Source organism: Podarcis cretensis, assembly GCF_951804945.1.
Source record: "Podarcis cretensis genome assembly, chromosome: 1".
NCBI lineage: Eukaryota > Metazoa > Chordata > Lepidosauria > Squamata > Lacertidae > Podarcis > Podarcis cretensis.
In genome coordinates this window covers 36,208,261-36,227,726 of record NC_137170.1, presented here as the reverse complement: position 1 = coordinate 36,227,726, position 19,466 = coordinate 36,208,261, and the positions used below count along the sequence as shown (strand labels likewise).

At 39.7% G+C, this 19,466-nt stretch overlaps 1 protein-coding gene and 1 long non-coding RNA gene across 13 annotated transcripts in view; both read left to right on the top strand.

The window, feature by feature from the left end:
• LOC307204470 overlaps window positions 1-17,811 on the top strand; it is a 32,577-nt gene extending 14,766 nt beyond the window's left edge. Inside the window, exons 1-3 of one of the 2 annotated variants that reach the window (XR_013833707.1) lie at window positions 6,787-7,112; window positions 8,328-8,452; window positions 16,439-17,811. This is a non-coding gene — a long non-coding RNA (uncharacterized lncRNA). Of the gene's footprint in view, window positions 1-6,786; window positions 7,113-8,327; window positions 8,453-16,438 lie in introns of those variants that run through there. The other variant, XR_013833706.1, reaches the window with a different exon arrangement.
• NPAS3 (neuronal PAS domain protein 3) overlaps window positions 1-19,466 on the top strand; it is a 637,919-nt gene that overhangs the window by 46,327 nt on the left and 572,126 nt on the right. The window lies entirely within an intron of this gene.

Genomic DNA, 19,466 nt, shown 5'->3' with positions numbered 1-19,466 from the left:
TTTTTTATTGGTATATACCTGATCAGAGCAAGTTAAGACAATCACCAACAAATGTTTGAAACGGAAAATTAACTTCCCCCACTTTGCTGTGCAATTATAGCAGCATGTTACACTTTCTCACATTACTCCCCCCCCCCCACCCTGCTTGCTTCCAAATGAAGGTTGCAATCCTATACACACTTTCAGGGGAGTGAACCCAGTGAATTCAGTGGAACGTCTGAGTGCCAAACTATGCAATATATCAGAACCAGCTTTGTATGTATGCATTCGTTGGCTCAGTGTCATTTCCCTGAATTATAGCTTCACTAAGCAGGAACTCTGTTCCCAAGACCAGTGGGGTGCAGCTGTTGACTGAATAGCTATATGCTGCATTTAAATAAATTGTGTATAGACCTGTATGAGATTTTAAAAGAATCCAATAAAAGTAAGCATGGGGTTGCCAACTGAGGCTGGGACTACAGTGATTCTCCCCCATAAAAGCACCCCAAGTGTCAAATAGTAAAAGCGAAAAAAATGAAAAACTCCTGTTGGCACCAATGTGAGTTGGGGTTTTTTTTGGTGGGATCACTGTGGTTAGGGAATGCTCAAACCTCTTTGTATAATGAAGTCCTAATCCACGTTGCTTTCCCTTATTTTAAGTAAAAAACAGAAATAAATACCCATCTGAGATGCAGTTCTGTATATTTAAATATAATGTAGTTTTCCCCTGAGATAATGTTAAGACAAACCTAATGTGAGAGGCTTTCATGGTCTAGAAATTGGCAGCCTGTTTATATACCCCAGAACATTCAGTACTTCATTAGCTGGAGAGCTATTGTAAAAAACTAACAAAAACAGGAATTCCCTCTTCTCAAAAATCTGTCTGATGCACTTTTCCTTTATTATTCGTTCATTCACTCATTAATCCATTCTCTGTTTCACCCATTCACTTTGCTGGGCTCATAAATGTAGTAGTATTTTTGTCGCAAATACAAAATAAATTGCCCCCTCTTGAATGGAGGAAGAAACAGTGATGCTTGTGCAATAATTTTTAATTGAATGAGCCTTTTTCAAACACAGTAACAGCTTTTCCCTCACCATATTTATTGTCTTGGTGATAAAGGGGGGGGGGAGTACAGCAGAAAGCAGTGAGCAACAAGTTTATCAATTTGAGCAGGCCAACTGCACAACTAAATGCATGTGAAACTTAACAAATCCCTTGGGGAAGCTGACTGTAAGAATTTTCTAGTCTGTGTCGAGTTACTGAGGTGCGACATGGTGGATTGAACTTAATGCCTTAGGCAAGCAGAGTCAAATAGAGACAGTTTAAGATTTTGCTGTGCCCATGAAGGGATCTGCTAGCAGTTGTCTATATGAAGCTTTCAGAAAGGAATATAGCGTTATCATGAGCTCTTTTCCCTGAATATTTCTGTGAGTTATTCTAGTTTAAAAGAAATCCTAGTAGGATTTCCTCTGTATAAGCTTTGTAGCAGCTGAGAAAAGATTGGAGTTATTCTTTTCCTTACCAGAAGAAACAAGGGACTATAGTAGGATACCCAGTATATTGTGGCATTTGGTTTGAAAGGGATATTTTGTCAAGTATTCCAGGCTGAAATGAAGGATCCCTGTCTGATTGGGGATTGACCTTGTTTTGACCTATGAGATGGTGCTGCGAGAAATTTGCAGAACATGTATCTATCTACTTGCACCCACTTTGCATTTACTGTTATACAGTATTTGTTTCTCTTTGTACGTATCATTTGGGGAGGAGGGAATGACCAGAATTCAAGTATGTTTCTATTAAGTGACAAGATATTGCAAGATCTGGGTCTCAATGCATTGTTCTCTCTTAAAATTTGGTAATATTTCTTTCAGAGCATGTAAGTTTCTTCTTAATTTAAAAGCACTTAAGAAGCCCTCCAGATCATCTACTGTGTCTTTTTAATTTGGCCACAGAATTTGCTACATGCACACTTCAGAGATTCTTTGCCCTAAACAGTAATTGTTTTCCATAGTATGGAAGCATAAATAATGTTGACTTTTCAGGAAAATCAAAGCATATATCACACCCAGCACTGAAACAATTGAAGCATATAGTAAAAATTAACCAGTATTTGTATCAGAATAATGAATGTTTTCCGCTAAGCCCATGAGGAAGGTCAGCAAAATACTGTGATCAAAAGCACCATATGTGAAGGAGTAGAGTGTGTACCACAGGGCACCATATAGCTGTACAAACTGCACAAGAAACAATTGGCTACCTAGAATTCAAAGTGTTGGTGCTGACCTTTAAAGCCCTAAATGGCCTCAGCCCTGTATACCTGAAGGAGCGTCTTCACCCCCATTGTTCAGCCCGGACACTGAGGTCCAGCTCTGAGGGCCTTCTGGTGGTTCCCTCACTGCGAGAAGTGAAGCCACAGTGAACCAGGCAGAAGGCCTTCTCAGGGGTGGTGCCCTCTCTGTGGAATGCCCTCCCATCAGATGTCAAGGAAGTAAACAACTACTTGACTTTTAAAAGACATCTGAAGGCAGCCCTGTTTAGGGACGTTTTTAATGTTTGATGTTTTGTTGTGTTTTTAATATTCTGTTGGGAGCTGCCCGGGGTGGCTGGGAAAACCCAGCCAGATGGGAGGGATATAAATTATTATTATTATTATTATTATTATTATTATTATTATTATTATTATTAATGGTGCTCTTTCCTATCTTCCCTCTGATTGTTCTAGCCCAAGATTTTTGAAATAGTGTTTAAAAACCATTACTATCCTACTAATATTTTTGCCTGGCACCGAAAACCAGTGCTATTTGTTTAGAAAAAGAGGTGCCGGAACTCACCATGAATGCCTCCCTTGTTCTCTTATAAGGGCAATGAGGTACCAGAACCGGTGACTTCCTGCTGAAAACACATCAGAGTAGGTGCCAGGTGAACTTCCCTGTGGAGAGCATTCCAGATACTGTTTGTTTGTTTGTTTTCTTGCTTGCTTGCTTGTATAAGAACTTATCAACCATTCTACAAATAAACTGAGCAGTGTCAGAAATAGAATATAAAACATAATACAGATAATTAAAAAATGGAAATACAAAGAATTAAAAACTTTAGTTCCTAGGTCCCATAATGGAGAAATCCCTTTTCGTGGCTATGCTTGTCTCACCACACATGACAGTGCACGCAGAGGAGGGTCTCTGTAGGATGGTTCCTTCTTAGCCTGTCTCCTTCAGAGATATGAGAAACAGGAATCATCTAACAGGAAGAAAAATATATATAAAGAAGTGGTACAAAAAAGTACTTGAGAAAAAGATTCAGGAGAGAAATGTATAAATGGTTACGGGGGTGGGTGGTGGGTGGTGGGAGAATACTGTAAGTGTTTAGCTAAAACTACTTACCAGTTCGCAGGTAGGTATCCTATGTGGGATACTTGTCATTGAAGCCAGCCCTAGCCCCACCCCAAATCTGTCTGACATAAGCCAGTGAACAATAAAACATGGCTGAATATTAAATAGGTGTACTAATAACGTCCTATAAAAGGATAGTGATGTATGGAAGTGAGAGCTGGACCATAAAGAAGGCTGATCGCCGAAGAATTGATGCTTTTGAATTATGGTGCTGGAGGAGACTCTTGAGAGTCCCATGGACTGCAAGAAGATCAAATGTATCCATTCTTAAGGAAATCAGCCCTGAGTGCTCACTGGAAGGACAGATCCTGAAGCTGAGGCTCCAGAAATCTTCACAGCTGGCAACTGTCCTTAGTGTGTTTGAAGTAGGTGCTGTAAGATGCTGTTGAGTTAATCGTGTGGTGAGATGATAGTCACAGTGTTCTAGTGCGGAAGTGCAATGCCTTAAGAGTTTCAATATTGTTACTGTTTGATTAACACATGATTAAGATAATGTTGAGTTATAGTTATTTTATTATTATTATTTATTACATTTGTATATCTTAAGACCACAGGGCCGTACACAACATAAAAATACAAACCAGTCTTTGTTGAGGTTTTCTAGGAGATGCTGGGTTCTATAAATATTGCTATCATAGGTAGTGTTTTTATATATACCACCTCTTTTGGTATATATAGGCATAACCAACCCCTTGAGGAAGCATAAGATTCCAACTAAGATCTTTTTCTTCCTATTGTTCCACCAACTCTGCTTCCCCTTGCCTCTTACCCCTTAGCTGGTGGAGTCCCGTTGGCATCGATCTACGGAGCTTGCACTTTTACAAAAATTGTTATGTGTCTGTTACGGTTGTCAGTCTTTCAGTGCGTACAGGTCAAGGGGGAGGAGCTAGACAAAGAATGATCCAAGAAGTCCTCAATGGCAGAACAGGTTGAAGATAAGCGGTATCCCATTAACATTAGGCAGGGACTCTTACTATACTGTTTTATATGCCGGCTAAAGGTGTTTATTAAACAATGCTTTCCAGATAAGTAACTGAATATGCTTTTGGTTTTCTGATTTTATCTGTCTATTATTGACAGTTACTTTATATTGTTACTACTTTATTATTTTTTTAATTGAACAGTTAATCTGTTTTATAAATATGTTTTTTAAAAGCGCTGCTTTTTGTGTGCTTATTTTCCCCTTCTGTGCAAGGTGCTTTAGAAGAGGAGAGATCTGGCTCAGCAAGTGGGTTTTGAGGATAGGCTCGTTAAGTCTTTCTCTTGCTTTTTTCTTTTCTGTTGCTCCTCGCAATATGTATATTGTGAAACCCTTCTTCCGTCTTTAGAATTGGCCCACTGTACAAATACCTGTAAATTTGGGGAAGGCTTTTGGCATCCCCCCGCCTCCTCTCATGGGCCTGACAAACTGGTTCTAAAGCAAAGTCCTTTCCTCCCTTGTTTAGAAAGTCTGACTTGGCAGATGTATTATTAAAAAATCAATATGACCCTACAAATCAATATGACCTGTCTGACAACCAGCTGAGCAATCCTGCTTATAATATGCAATTATTTGGCCCAAGCCATACAGAAATCATCATAAGAGCTCTAAGATGGTGCCAACAGATCACTTGGAGCTTTTTTTGTTTTTAGTAAGCTTGGTCTTGAACTTTCTAAAAATCTGTGATGTTTAGGGAACAATATACTTGTAAACAACATGAAAATTAATCAGTTGTGTTCCAATAGGCAAACAACTATTTAATAATAATATTTTAATAGTAACGAGGTAAACCAAATATTTTTTACTTTTTCCTGTGTATGCTTATCTAGTGAAATATGTTGCTATAACATATCACGTGCAGTATATCTTCTTGGTAGACTTTAGAATCAGGAAAAAAATGTCTGAGAAAAACATAAATATGTGGTGGGAGTTAGCACAATAACATACTGTTTTCAAAGCTTTTTTAGAATTTTATTTTCCTGATTTTAAGGAGAATTTGGGAGGCAAGTATAACCCTGCAGTAAATCTAGCTGAGGGGCATTGGGAAGCAACATGAATGTTGTTCTGCTGGCGGAGATGGAGCTATACCAGTGGAAACGTTCACTGCCATACAGAGTGCAATACCAAGGGTGCAGGACCAAGGGACGACAAAAATTGCACCTCTCCATTCTTCCTCTCCACTTCGCTCAGAGGAAAGAGCTACAATGCAGAATGAAACTACAGCATCCTTGGCAAATGACTGGCCAGCAAAGAGGTTCCACTACATGCGAAGGCAGTTGGCTCCAAGGTTGAACAGCTCTTACACTTAAGTTTCTCCTAACATTTAAGAAAAATCTACTTTCCTGAAAGTCCTACCTTCTGAAACAACAGAGAACAGGTCTACTCCATATTCTGTGTGGCAAAAGCTACTATCACGTCCCAATTTAATCTTCGAGCTAAAAATGTTCCTTGTAGGACTTGGTTTCCAGGCGCGTGCTCTAGATATACTCAATTTGTCAATGTCGTTCTTAAAATGTGGTATTCAGAACAGGACAGTAATCCAGATGCGGCCTGATAAGTTCAGAATAGAGTGGAACTATTATTTCTCTGGATATTATGCTTCTGTTAATGTGGCCTAAGATCACACTAGCTTCTAAACAGCCCAGTTGTGATGCTGGTTTGTATGCAGTTTCTGATCAACTAAGACTCCTGGTTCTTTTTGCTTATACAGTGGTACCTCGGGTTAAGAACTTAATTCGTTCTGGAGGTCCATTCTTAACCTGAAACTGTTCTTAACCTGAAGCACCACTTTAGCTAATGGGGCCTCCCACTGCTGCTGTGCCACCAGAGCATGATTTCTGTTCTCATCCTGAAGCAAAGTTCTTAACTAGGCCTAGGACCCTCGTACCTACAGGTCCACCTCTCCCGGTATGCCCGCGGGGGACTTTAAGTTTCATAAATAGCCACACCCTAGTGGTCCCGGGCCCTAAGGAAGTTAGATTAGCCTCAGCCAGAGCCAGGGCTTTTTCAACACTGGCTCCAGTTTGGTGGAACGCTCTGTCTCATGAGACCATGGCCCTGCAGGATCTGATTTCTTTCCGCAAGGCCTGTAAGACAGAGTTGTTCCGCCTCGCCTTTGGCTTGGAGTCAGTTTGATTCCCTCCCCCTCTTTCTCTTTTCCTTTCTCCTCCTGCGTTGAGGCTGCATTTTAATCTTGTTTTTAAGTTGTATTCATTCAACTTGTTTTTATTATTGCTTGTTAGCCGCCATGAGCCCAGCCTTGGCTGGGGTGGGCGGGGTATACATAAAATTTATTATTATTATTATTATTATTATTATTATTAACCCGAGGTACTATTTCTGGGTTACTGGAGCCTGTAACCTGAAGTGTCTGTAACCCGAGGTACCACTGTACTGCTGCCAAGCCAGAACTCCCCTCTTCCTAAGTTTGTACATTTGATTCTTAATACCAAAATGCAGGACTTTATGTTCATCTCTGCTGAATATCATATTGGTAGTTTCAGCCCATCCCAACCTGTCAAGGTTATTTTGAATTTTGATTCTGTGTTTTCTAACATTAAATACCCCTCCCATCCTCTTATTACAAGCAAATTTGATACAAGACCTTCATAGCACCTCTATGAACACAATTTAGCAGTTTGCCAAGCCATAAGGCAAAGTTAGGCAGCCACCTCAGGCAACAGATGCTGAGGAGCAGAGACAGAAATGTGTATACCATGCGGCCTGCCATGTGTCCCCTAGGCTAATCTGCCACCCTCCGGTAAAGTGGAGAATGTTGTCTCATCGTCAGGATCAAAATAAGATTCAGCTGCGAGTCTGGTTGACTTTTGTACTGTATAGGGGATGAGGGGAAGAGTCATCGGGTCCCTCACCTCAGACAACAAATTTCCTGAAGTGGCCCTGGTAACAAGTCAGGGCTGGCATGGAGTTCTGCCATTTCTGTGGATGTGTCAGAGAAATGAAGGGGTTATGGGAGTGTCATATCTCCAGCCGTCTCAATCATACTCTTTTTCTATGGCTACACAGGGAAAAATCATACCAGAAAACACCTATGTTACAAAAGGTGTACCTAGGCTCCTTTTGGAACCCCCTGCCTATTGAGATCAAGCAGGCATCTTCATGGTACAGTAGTACCTCTGGTTACGTACTTAATTCGTTCCGGAGGTCTGTTCTTAACCTGAAACTGTTCTTAACCTGAAGCACCACTTTAGCTAATGGGGCCTCCCGCTACTGCCGCGCTGCCGGAGCACGATTTCTGTTCTCATCCTGAAGCAAAGTTCTTTACCCAAGGTACTATTTCTAGGGTAGCGGAGTCTGTAACCTGAAGCGTATGTAACCCGAAGTACCACTGTACTCTTTTCGGCACCTGCTAAAAACATTCTTGTTTCAACAATCCTTTTTTTTAATAAGATATTTATTAAAGTTTTCAAAAATAATACATCGACAATCCTACCCCGATGCTTAGAAAGTTAAAGTAATTTTAATCTGTTTTAGTATTTTAACTTTCGTATGTTTTAAAGTATGGTTGTGAATTCTTCTCAGTTTTATTGTTTATACCAATGAAGCACAGGGCATTCTTCTACAAAGTGCACTCTATGATGCCCATAATGTATCTGGACATGAAAATCGCCAACATTTCATTCAGATATATATATATATATATGCGCAATGAAAAAACAAAATTAAACAAAAAACCCCAAAGAACTAAGAACAATCCATGGGACATGTACATCAGGGGGAAAGGAGGGGAGCAGAGGTTGTAAGGAATTTTGAGCTATAATTTTTCCAGCCAGAGTTGTAGATACAAATTTGCACTGCAAATTGACCTAACAGTTCTGGAATCGGTTCAACTGTGTCATGCCAGCCTATAACATATATTACCCTTCCCCAGTTTCATAGAATTTTATTATGTTGTAGCATCCTATTTTGTGAAACAATATATTTCCTAACATTTTATGATGACCTATGCTTCTAGGCAAATAAAGGATGATGATTATGAATGCAGCTTATCCACAAAGGTCAAATGAAGTCAGTGACATGTACAAGCTGATAAGTTGACTGTAGCCAATTTTTGGATGTTGTGCTATGAATCCCCTGGATGTAAGTAGACGATGGAGTACTGAAGCCGTTTTTAATTGAACTTTTCTAAGCATTGGTTCTTCGTAAACCATAAATAACCCAGGAGAATATATTGTTAACTGTAATGTATTCAGATCATCCCATGTATGGCGCTGTATATGAAAACCTCTTAACTGATTACTTCGGATGTGATAAAAGCATAGTGCATTTAAACACTGCATCATATTTGTCGTCATTTTAGTGGATAAATCTGTTGATCTAGAGCGCAGCCGACCCACTCCTTTCTCTCATTCATTTATGTGATGAAACTGTCATAAATGTGTATCTGATGAAGGACGCTGCCTTTTAAAGGAATGAATTTACTGATGAAAAATGCTCTGTGTTTAAGAGGTTTTCACTTATACCATGTTAACTTTATGGGTTGAATAGATTCCTTAGAATGTGAACAAGCCGGAGTTAGAAGAAACAACATTTTCTATTCATGGGCATGCAGATTGAAAGTTTGTTGGAAAACTGCAGTTTTAGTTACCGTAATTAAAGTCGATACAGGCAACTCCCCATTGACATGTGTCCAATTGATGTGTGACCATCCGCATCACGTCACACCTGGAAGTGAATTAAAAAATTGCATAAATGGCCCTAGAAGAGCAAAAAGGGCAAAAACAGCTCCAAACAATCCCATGAGCCTTTGCAAGTACAACCGCATGAAACTTTACACCAAACTTTGAGGACTGTGGAGAGTTGAGAGTTTGAGCAAGGAGGTTTGGAGGAAATGATTGCCACTATTCATGCCAGTCTGGTAGTTGTTGCTGTTTTTTTAAAGGGTTTTTGAAGGGTTCCCAGAGGTTTAGAGGGTGTTTGCAGGCTTTTTCAATGGCATTTCAAATATAAGCGATCACGCTTAAATGTGCAGTGCCTCGTAACATAATCCTATGCAAATTGGGAGTTGCCTGTACTTGAGAGTTTTTAAGACTTTAATTTAATATAGCTTTCCTTCTTTCCCTTAATAAAAGTTCACTGGTCAGCTTTGCTAATAACCTCCTACCTTTTGCTAAGTGCTTGTATAATGGTGCTGGTTCATAGTCCAACTTTGCATTGCCCATGTACTTGCTATTATAAGTGTTTGAACATATTATTCTTCGGTTGGGCGGGAGGGGCAATCAGATGCAGAAGGTAATGCACAGTTAAGCTTCTTTTAGGTAATAACATATAAGAGATTTGCAACAATTACTTGGATCTGCATTGCAAAAAATCATTTATGTGCACTGCAGAAAGTATTCGAAGCATGCCATGAGGGATTGAGAGGAAGTTGGAAATGTCCTAGAAAATAAAGGGGCTGGTCTTAGACATCTATTCCTAGTATGAAGTTCAGCCTCACACAACCAAAACAACAGAAGTGGGGTGTTGAACTCATCTAGTTTCCGCAAGGATATACTAGTCAGATTATCTGCTTGCAATGCTCAGAATTCCCCCTAAATATGACTGTATAAGTGCAGTTACATATACCTTACATAGAGGTAGAAATATTGCTAATGCCCTTAGTGTCCCTATGGTCCTTTCAGCACAGCCATGTGAAATTAATTTCCCTCTCAGCTTGTACATTAGAATAAATAATTTCATATGTGCCAAGTTCTGTTCTTCTATAAACCGTAAATGTTTATTCCAGCACCTGGTAGGTCTCTTTATCTCTGAACTTTTGTGCTCTGCAATATTAGTTTCCCTAAGGCAGCGAAATTTAAAGTTACTTAAGGGCTTTATTGAGTCCATGTATTTGTATTTTCCAGCATTAGAATGTTTGTTTACTTTGCAGTGATTCAACCCCACCCAGCCCAAGGACAGCCCAAGCTGCTACCCACACAATAGGACTTGGTGTTTGACCATAACTGCAGGCTCACTCCACAGGCAATCAGCATTTTAATGAGTGATTAAAGGAAAGTCATTGTACTCTTGCTGCCTTATCACAGTTGCCAAATAATTTTCTGTTTGAGTAGATAGATAATGTAAAAGAGAAACCTCAACGCCATCATGTTGTTGTCATTAAGGGCTCTTTTAACGTATTTATAATGTATTAAAATACACACGACAGTTTAGAGCAGAGGTGATTATAATAGTTGAATATTAGCTCACACTTTCCATTTTATCTTTTTAATAGGGCTAGGATGCCCCACCAAAATATGCACATAACCTTTAAAAGTTCAAATGAAAGGAAGTCTTGGAGTCATTGTGTGTTAGGGAGGTGTGTGATAATAGATAGTTGTTATGCTCTGTGCATCCTAGGAACTATTAGGTAAATTGTATCAGGACCCTGATGTACAGTGTAATTGATGCAAACCCTTTCATAGCATTCCAAGATTGAAATCAATACTTATTGCAACAAATAAGTAACAAGTCAATACTTCTTGCAACTGCATTCCTCCTGTAAGCGTTGGTGTGCCTGTAGTTTTAACTTCTGTTTTGGAAAAGCAAATATGTTTTGGAAGATCTGTTTTGGGAAAGCAAAAACGACAAGCACACATTTTAGTAAGGCACCATCTTGATAGCAACTAGTTCAAAGTCACAATTAGCATAGAAGATTCGTAACAAAGATAAGTTAAGATGCCATGATATAAAAAATGGCACACCAATCTAACCACTTAAGAATGAATTTCAAAAGCAGTTAGAGATGTTACCCAGAAGGGGTGGAGGAAGGCTGTCTTACTTAATAGAAGGCAAATGTCCTACTGAGCACTTAGAAGCTCTTTTCACATGTCTGTAGAGGCTCTGTGGATTACAGCCAGTCTTTGTGTTTCCTTTTTGTTTGTGTTGGGCAAACATATATTAATTATCTGTTAGTGACGGTGAGAGTTCAAAAATATTAGTTGCTTAACTTGCAATATTATTATATATCAAATTATATATTAAAAGTTCTTCCATTGTGCATATGTACAAATTTATGACACGTTCTATGCCAGTGAGATTCATGTTCCAGTCAATAGGATTATGTTTCCAATAATAAAGATGCTATGTTTCCTGTATTGCTGGGGTTAGACTAGATGACCCTTGTGGTACCTTCCAACTCTACAATTCTGTGAAGATATTAGGTGGTATTCAATGCTGGTTCTACTCTGAGTAGACCCATTGAAGCTATTGGATGTGACTAACTTAGGTTCATTATTTTCAGTGTGCCTACTTTGAGTAGCACTTAGTTGGAGTCCATCAATGTTAACACTTTTTAAAACGGGTAGAGTGTTTTTAGGGGAACACAGAAATTCCCCTAAATTTTAGGCAGTATTTCTGTTACCAACACTTTGATTCAGCTAATTCTACTGGAGTTTGCCAGATAGCTTTCAAAGACTCTCAGCTGGACATGCTGTAGAAGATGCTGGTGTTCACTTTAGGCTATGCAAATAAATGAGGCACTTTTGATAATGGTGTTTAGTAATTCCGCTAGCATGTTAGGCCGAGAGTGGCTACCCCAAGGTCACCCAGTGAGCTTCATGACTGAGCAGGATTTGAACCCTGGCCTCCCAGGTCCTAGTACAGCATTCTAACCACTATATCACACTGGCTCACACATAGTGCTGTTTGTCAGGTCTATTTTGCTGCAAATAAACTTGATAAATTCAATTTGATCTTTATAATTGTCCTTGGAAACCTGTATTGTGAAACAAAATAATTTTTTTTTTGCGGTGAAATCAACTATTAGCACAAAAATTGACTCACAGCGGCCCCGTTCCCATCTGAAGAACAAACTAATGAAAGCTTGTGGTTAGTGAGAAGAGTGCTTAACTGCAAGGCTGGGTTTGGACAATACATTAAGCCAAGCTTTGGTTTAGCTCAACATGGCATGAGAGTGAAAAAGCCTGGGGATGAGCAAAGCATCTCTGAGCCCACATGTTTGCATTGTGTTGGTAAATCATAGTTTGCCATACCGTGATGTGCAAACCAGGCGAACGTGCAATTCACTTGCAAGTTGCAGGAGATAGCTGGGCACCACCAAAATGAATCTCTCTGCTAATGTGTAGTTGAAAAAATGTGGTGTCTAATTGCAGAAGTATTTGCTGCTCTTGCTTTAATTCATTGGCTGCTGTTTGCAAGGGCTGAAAAGGGGAACTATAATGGGATGGAGTCATGTACATTCCTCCCCAGCACACATGAAAATATGTGTGAGATGCACCCACACGACTCTCTCGTGTGTAGTTGAAGCCCTCGTTTTGTCAAAAACTTTAGAAACTTGAGTTTAATGATGAACACAGAAATGTGTTCTGGAAATGGTACTGTTAAGATGGTGACTAGAAAGGGTATTTTAGGATGCTTGCAGTATTAACAAGTATTTAGATTTTTCCAAAGTGCTGAAAGCTTTGCTGCTGCTTTTTAATTTTTATTTTACATAGATATAGCTCCAGCAGCTTTGGATTCTTATTTAAATAGCTCGTAGGTTTCAGAATTAATATCATGCTTTTAAAAAAAGCTTTAAAATCTTGTTTTATTCCCCAGAGATTTGTTTTCTGCTGTTGCGATTAGATGATGACAGCTAGCTGGCTTTTAAAATTGATCAGGAAGTATTCTGGCAGTCATTCAGTGTTGTAAAAGCACTTTAATGGATATGAGCTATTCACCCAAATCAGACTCAATGTCAAAACAGGCGAAAATACAGCTGTCACTCTGGACAACAAGTTACACATATGCAAGCAGCTGCTTAAAAAAATATTGAAAGTCAAGCCTGAAATGAATTTTAAGGGGTTATCTGCATATGTGCTGCTGATGTAGGCATGTGTATGTATTTTCTCTAATATTTGTTTTGTACAGGAAGCCTTTTGTTTTTGCATGCATGTCTCTCTGCAAAGCCTGACATGAGAATTTTGTTCTTGGTGTTCAGATCTTGAAAGTGAAAGGTTTTCATTTTGTTTATTATGTGGCAAACATTAACTGGTGATATTTGTAATGTAATTTATCTGTTACGTTTGGCCCTGAATGGGTCTGGGAATATTGGAGTGTAAGGAAAGCCAACCCTGGCCTTGGTTGAGCAATCTAGGCTTCCTCATTGGAACCCTGAACTTTGCTTTCTCTTCCTCCATTGATGGAAGGTGGTAGCTTAGGCTTTGGAAACTTTGACTGCAGTTAGTAAGTTAGACATAGAGCAACTAAACCCTTGCATTTCTCTTTCCCAAAGGCATGGTGAAATATTCATACATGACCTTCACATTGTATTTTTTTTCCTGCATAACATAAGGAAAAATACTGTCCTGAGTGGAATTAAACAAGTGGGATATGTGTGCAGGAAATGAGGTCCAATCATGCAATGGGATTTCCTCTCCCCCTCTTACCCCCATGCCACCCCTAAACCTGTTCTGTTGGCTCCCCAACCCCTTGAGAGTAGATTTAGGGGGTGTGGAGGCATGCAGTAGGAGGAGAGAGGGAAAATAACTATTGCACAAGTGGAACTTGTTCCACACCCACAATGACTTAGTTGAATGCTGCCCACAATGAGCAACGTGTACAACAGCTTCTGAGCATGTGTAATTGTGGAGAAACTGACATGTTGCAGAATTCTCACACATACCCATGTACGCTAAATTTCACTTTGTAAAGCACCCCCTGCCATCATTTAAAAGTTATTTAATGTAGCACAACTTTGGAGACAATCCACATATTCCTATTTCAATGAAGAACTTTCTGGGTAAGCTTAAACATTCATGGCTAGTTGGAGAGTTTCCCTGGCAGGATCTTAGCTCTGGAATCAAACAGTTCTGGAATCAAAATGATCTGTTTCAAGCCAGTTTCCATGGATGATACTCAAGTAAGAGTAGACTTTTTGAAATTAATCGATCAGTTGTAGTCATGTTACTTAATTTCAGTAGGTCTAATTTGAGCAAAACTTTGCTGTATAGCACCCAGGTATTAAGCTTGCACAGGTCAGACGTTCAGGTTCCAAAGAACTTTCACAAACTGGAACAATCACTTCCAGGTTTGCGGCTTTCGGGAACCTAAACATTCGTCTTGCAAGGCATTAGACTTCAGAGGTACAACTGTACAGTGGTACCTCGGGTTACATACGCTTCAGGTTACATACGCTTCAGGTTACAGACTCTGCTACCCCAGAAATAGTACCTTGGGTTAAGAACTTTGCTTCAGGATGAGAACAGAAATCATGCTCCGGCGGCGCAGCAGCAGCGGGAGGCCCCATTAGCTAAAATGGTGCTTCAGGTTAAGAACAGTTTCAGGTTAAGAACAGACCTCCGAACGAATTAAATACTTAGCCCGAGGTACCACTGTATTTGGATCCTGGCTCATATATCTCTGTTAGGTTTCTTACTGCCATCACATTCACCCCACAGGTGCATTTTTATTAAAAGTGTTCTCATTGTTTTGTTGTTATTGTTTAGTCGTTTAGTCGTGTCCGACTCTTCATGACCCCATGGACCAGAGCACGCCAGGCACTCCTGTCTTCCACTGCCTTCTGCAGTTTGGTCAAACTCATGCTGGTAGCTTCAAGAACACTAGCCAACCATCTCGTCCTCTGTCGTCCCCTTCTCCTTGTGCCCTCCATCTTTCCCAACATCAGGGTCTTTTCCAGGGAGTCTTCTCCTCTCATGAGGTGGCCAAAGTATTGGAGCCTCAGCTTCATTATTTGTCCTTATCAATGGGGATTTTATTTTTTATTTTTCATAAGTGCTACAATTAAACTTTTTGTTTCTTTGGGTTTTATTCTGAACTTGTTTTCCTCATGTTTATTCTCTAATATATTATATTTTATGTTTTATTTTAGTTTGTGTATTTAACTATTAACAAAAGTATTGGTAACACACTCTTTAGCTATAAAGATATTAGGGCAGGATAAGATAAAACAACCAAGCAAATCATATACATTTATACCTTGGGTTGAATACGCTTCGAGTTGAGCTTGTTCGAGTTGCGCTCCTCGGCAACCCGGAGGTAACGGAGTTACTTCTGGGTTTCGCCGCATGCGCAGGCGCTCAAAATGAAATCATGCGCAGAAGCGGTGAAAAGCTACGTGCGCGTGCGCAGACGCACCATCGCTAGTTACGTTTAATTCTAGTTGCGAATGGGGCTCCGGAACAGATCCCATTCGTATCTAGAGGTACCACTGTAGTATACCTATTAAGCTACACCAGCAAAAACAAATGCATTTAGCTAATGACAGAATAGACTAAAACAATAATAAGCATAAAAAAAGTTCAGGCAAGCTGTGATAGAGAGAGAGGTGCTCCTTTAGTTATTTCATTGATTAAATGCCTATGATCATCCTTCACCAATAGTACCAAGGGGAGAGGGTTACCTATAAATCATAATAAAATATTATATACATTTAAATGAAATATTCATATTTATAGAACATAAGGTCCAGCCTTAAGTCATAAGCACCATGGCAGTAATAAAGTCAAGCTAACAAATCATTTATATATATCATATCCTTCCCAAAGGGTCCCAAACCATGTATGATTTTAAATGTAGGCATTGGAATCTTGGAATGGGTTCAGAAGCCCAGTCAAAAGTATTGTCAATGTCAAAGTGATTCTATTTGGCTGGACCAGTTCAAATTCCAGCAGCTGCTTTCTGCAGTAATTGACAGTTCTAAGTCATCTTCAAGGGCAGTCTCCCCACCAGTGCATCACAGTAATCCACATAGCAGGTTACTTAGGGATAGTCTATCAACAGTGATCTGTGCTCTTTCTGAAACCGAGTTTTAGTGAGCTATAGATCAGTTTCACCTGATCATGTCTTTATTTAGTGGCATGAGACTTACATGCATTTTGTTTGATTGGTGGAACATGTAACTTACTTCTGCCATCGATAGGTTGCAAGTTAATCTTGACAATTTATTATTATTATAAAGATTCTTTGTATTTGTTGAATTTGCCTATTAGCTTTGATTACTGGTTTTTGTTTTTTAGCCCTATTTGTTAATGTATCAATGTGTTGCGGTATTTTTAAAAAATCATTTTGCACGTTTATAGAGAAAATACTGTATTGTGAGTTTTTCCTTCTGACCTGTTACATTTTCAGAACTATTTTCCTGCATGATAACTCCTCACAGCTGCAGAAACAGGATCATGGCAGACTTGTGGCAAAGGCCTGCAATGTTGACTGTCATCTAATGACTTACTGTGCCTAGTATAAATTGCTGCTCAAACAGCATCCTTCCAGGTTTTCCTCCCAGGAGAGCATGTGCTTTAAAGAGTGACCTTCCTCTGCCCCAGCACGTCAACCTGGAAAGTTTCTACTTGCAGTTGAATTTGTGTCAAGCAATGGCTGTACTTAAAACTTACTTAAGATACAAAATGAGAAGAAATATTCTTTCTTTGTCTGTGTGTATGTTAGAATACCTGTATAGTTTTTCTTTTTTTCAAAAATTCTGCTGCTTGTGCCTTAGCAGCCAAGCAGATATTTCCTCTTAAATGTTCATCTAAAATGTTTTCTAGCAATTTGGTATTCTTCATTGTGCAATTTAAAAAAAACTGAATAGGATAAGCTGTAATCAACATGACCCTAGGGGTCCCTTCCTACTCTACAATTCTATGATTCTTTGATTTATATATGTATTTTCTACCCATTAAATGAGATAAAACATACCAAGATATGTGGAAAAATATGTGGTACATTATAATTCCTTCCCTATTATTGTGGTCATAATTAAGTAAGGGAGACATAAGATAAAGTGTGAGGCTCATAGGATTATTTAGTCAGTTCAATAGTTTCAAGTTTTGAAAGCTAAGCCTTTGAAATGTTTCCAAAATAAAGACTGCATGGGGGGGGGGGGGAATGTAGCCTAAAGTGTACTTTAACCTCATCCAAACCAGTTTACACCTTGCATACCTTCACTTTACTCCCATATCCAGCTACTCGGCCTGGCTAGTCCCAGATCCCAAACCTGCCTCAGGTAGCTCCTGAGCCAGGCCCATTCTTCCTTGTTTCTGGCTAAACATGTTTGTCTTTCTAACGGCTGATGTAGAATTCCCCAAGTTCTGCTGTTCCTACCCCAACATTACATTTTAATAATCATGGCTTACTGAAAGAAAAAGAATATATTTACCTCTGGAACAACAGAATTCTCCTCCTCAGCATTGCTCATTGTACATCTTCCTTTAGCTTGTTTTACTTTAGAGCAGCGTGGAAGACAAAACCTCTTCGGCTAATAGAGATATCAGTTGATATTCTTTTGAATTGAGAAAGCTAATGTTTAAGTGCATGTTTTCCATTTTGTTTCTACCCAGAAAGTATAAACTGACAGACCAGGTTTTTTGGAACCTAGTTCTTATATGTAAATTACATTTGGAAAGATGTAAAGAGAGCATTTCTTCATTTTCTAAGTGTCTTATTTGTGAATCATGTTGAAAGTTGATGAAGGAAAATTAAAAAAAAATGTGAATCAATAAAGCAGAAAAAGGCAATTAAAATAATTTTTGATGCATACTGATCCCCTTAATTTTAAATTATTTGTTCACCCATGCTTCACAGAGAGTTTATAGTTACAAATATTCTGAATAATTTGTACTATATTTTTGGGCATATCAGTAATGAATAAATGCTTCTGTTTGATGATTTTCAAAGAATGAGACAGGCTTTCTTAGGAAGGTGTGGACGATTGCCATGCAAGGCACACACTCCCCTTGGGGTTCCAGTAGGAGGCAGAGTGCCAAAGCCCCAGTGGGATAAACCAGCCTTGCGTGTAAGTCCTCAAAAATTACTAGCCTGCCCTGTTTATCCCTACATGGCTAGTTTACTCCTTTGAGACAAATTGGCTACCTGAAAGGGGGGAAAGGGTCTCTCTGTGCCAGTTTATAAATGGTTCCCTCATGGCTGCCTAGAGCAAAGAATTTGTTGCCACTGGTGACCAGGCAAGTGGCTGTTTACAAGCTTGGAATAAACAAGATGGTGTTCCACCCGCTGTTTTTTATTGTCATGCTGGAGGTCAGTGGCACAACTATTTATTATTTTACTAGCTCATTGCTTCCTTCCACTTCCCTCATCACATAGGGATCTTAGAAATATACACTGTAGCCCTATCACCCTCTTTTCTTGTTTTTCCTATCTTGCTTGTTCCTGGGCCGAAATCAAAGTGAGCACAATCAGGGAAGTAATTTCTCTTTGTCCAAATCGCATGTGGGAAAGTCGAGATAATTATTTTCCTGACTTCAGAAGCTCAACTCCACTTCTACATCACTGAACTTTTGGAAAACATTTTAATATATAAAAATGAATGCTGAAATTATCACCATTGGCATTATAAAGTATATCAATAGCCTTGGCAAAACTCTAACCAAGAGAATGAGTATTTGCACAGGTTTACTAATTCCTTTAATGACAAAACCACACAGTTGCCTTCAATACTGCAAAACTCAGCAGCTGCCATTGGGGGAATGCTTTTACCTTAATAATCAGAAGTCTTAAATATAGGGCAGGTAGTTTTGGAGATGATGGGACGCAGGTGGCGCTGTGGGTTAAAGCCTCAGCGCCTAGGGCTTGCCGATCGAAAGGTCGGCGGTTCGAATCCCTGCGGCGGGGTGCGCTCCTGCTGCTCGGTCCCAGCGCCTGCCAACCTAGCAGTTCGAAAGCACCTCCGGGTGCAAGTAGATAAATAGGGACCGCTTACCAGCGGGAAGGTAAACGGCGTTTCCGTGTGCGGCTCTGGCTCGCCAGAGCAGCGATGTCACGCTGGCCACGTGACCCAGAAGTGTCTTTGGACAGCGCTGGCCCCTGGCCTCTTAAGTGAGATGGGCGCACAACCCCAGAGTCTGTCAAGACTGGCCCGTATGGGCAGGGGTACCTTTACCTTTACCTAGTTTTGGAGATGCGATTTCCAGACTTAATGATAAATATTAGTTCTCCCTAATTGAGACACCATAACTTAGACCAGATGTTGCTGAACTACGACTCCCATCAACCCCAGCCATAATGGCCAAGTGGTCAAGGATTATTGGGGTTGTAGTCCAGCAATTTATGGGAGGCATCACATTGACTACCCTTGCCATACACAGTTATTGTGAACTGGAATAATGAGGGCTTGTCTCTTTGCTTGAAAGAAAAGGTCATA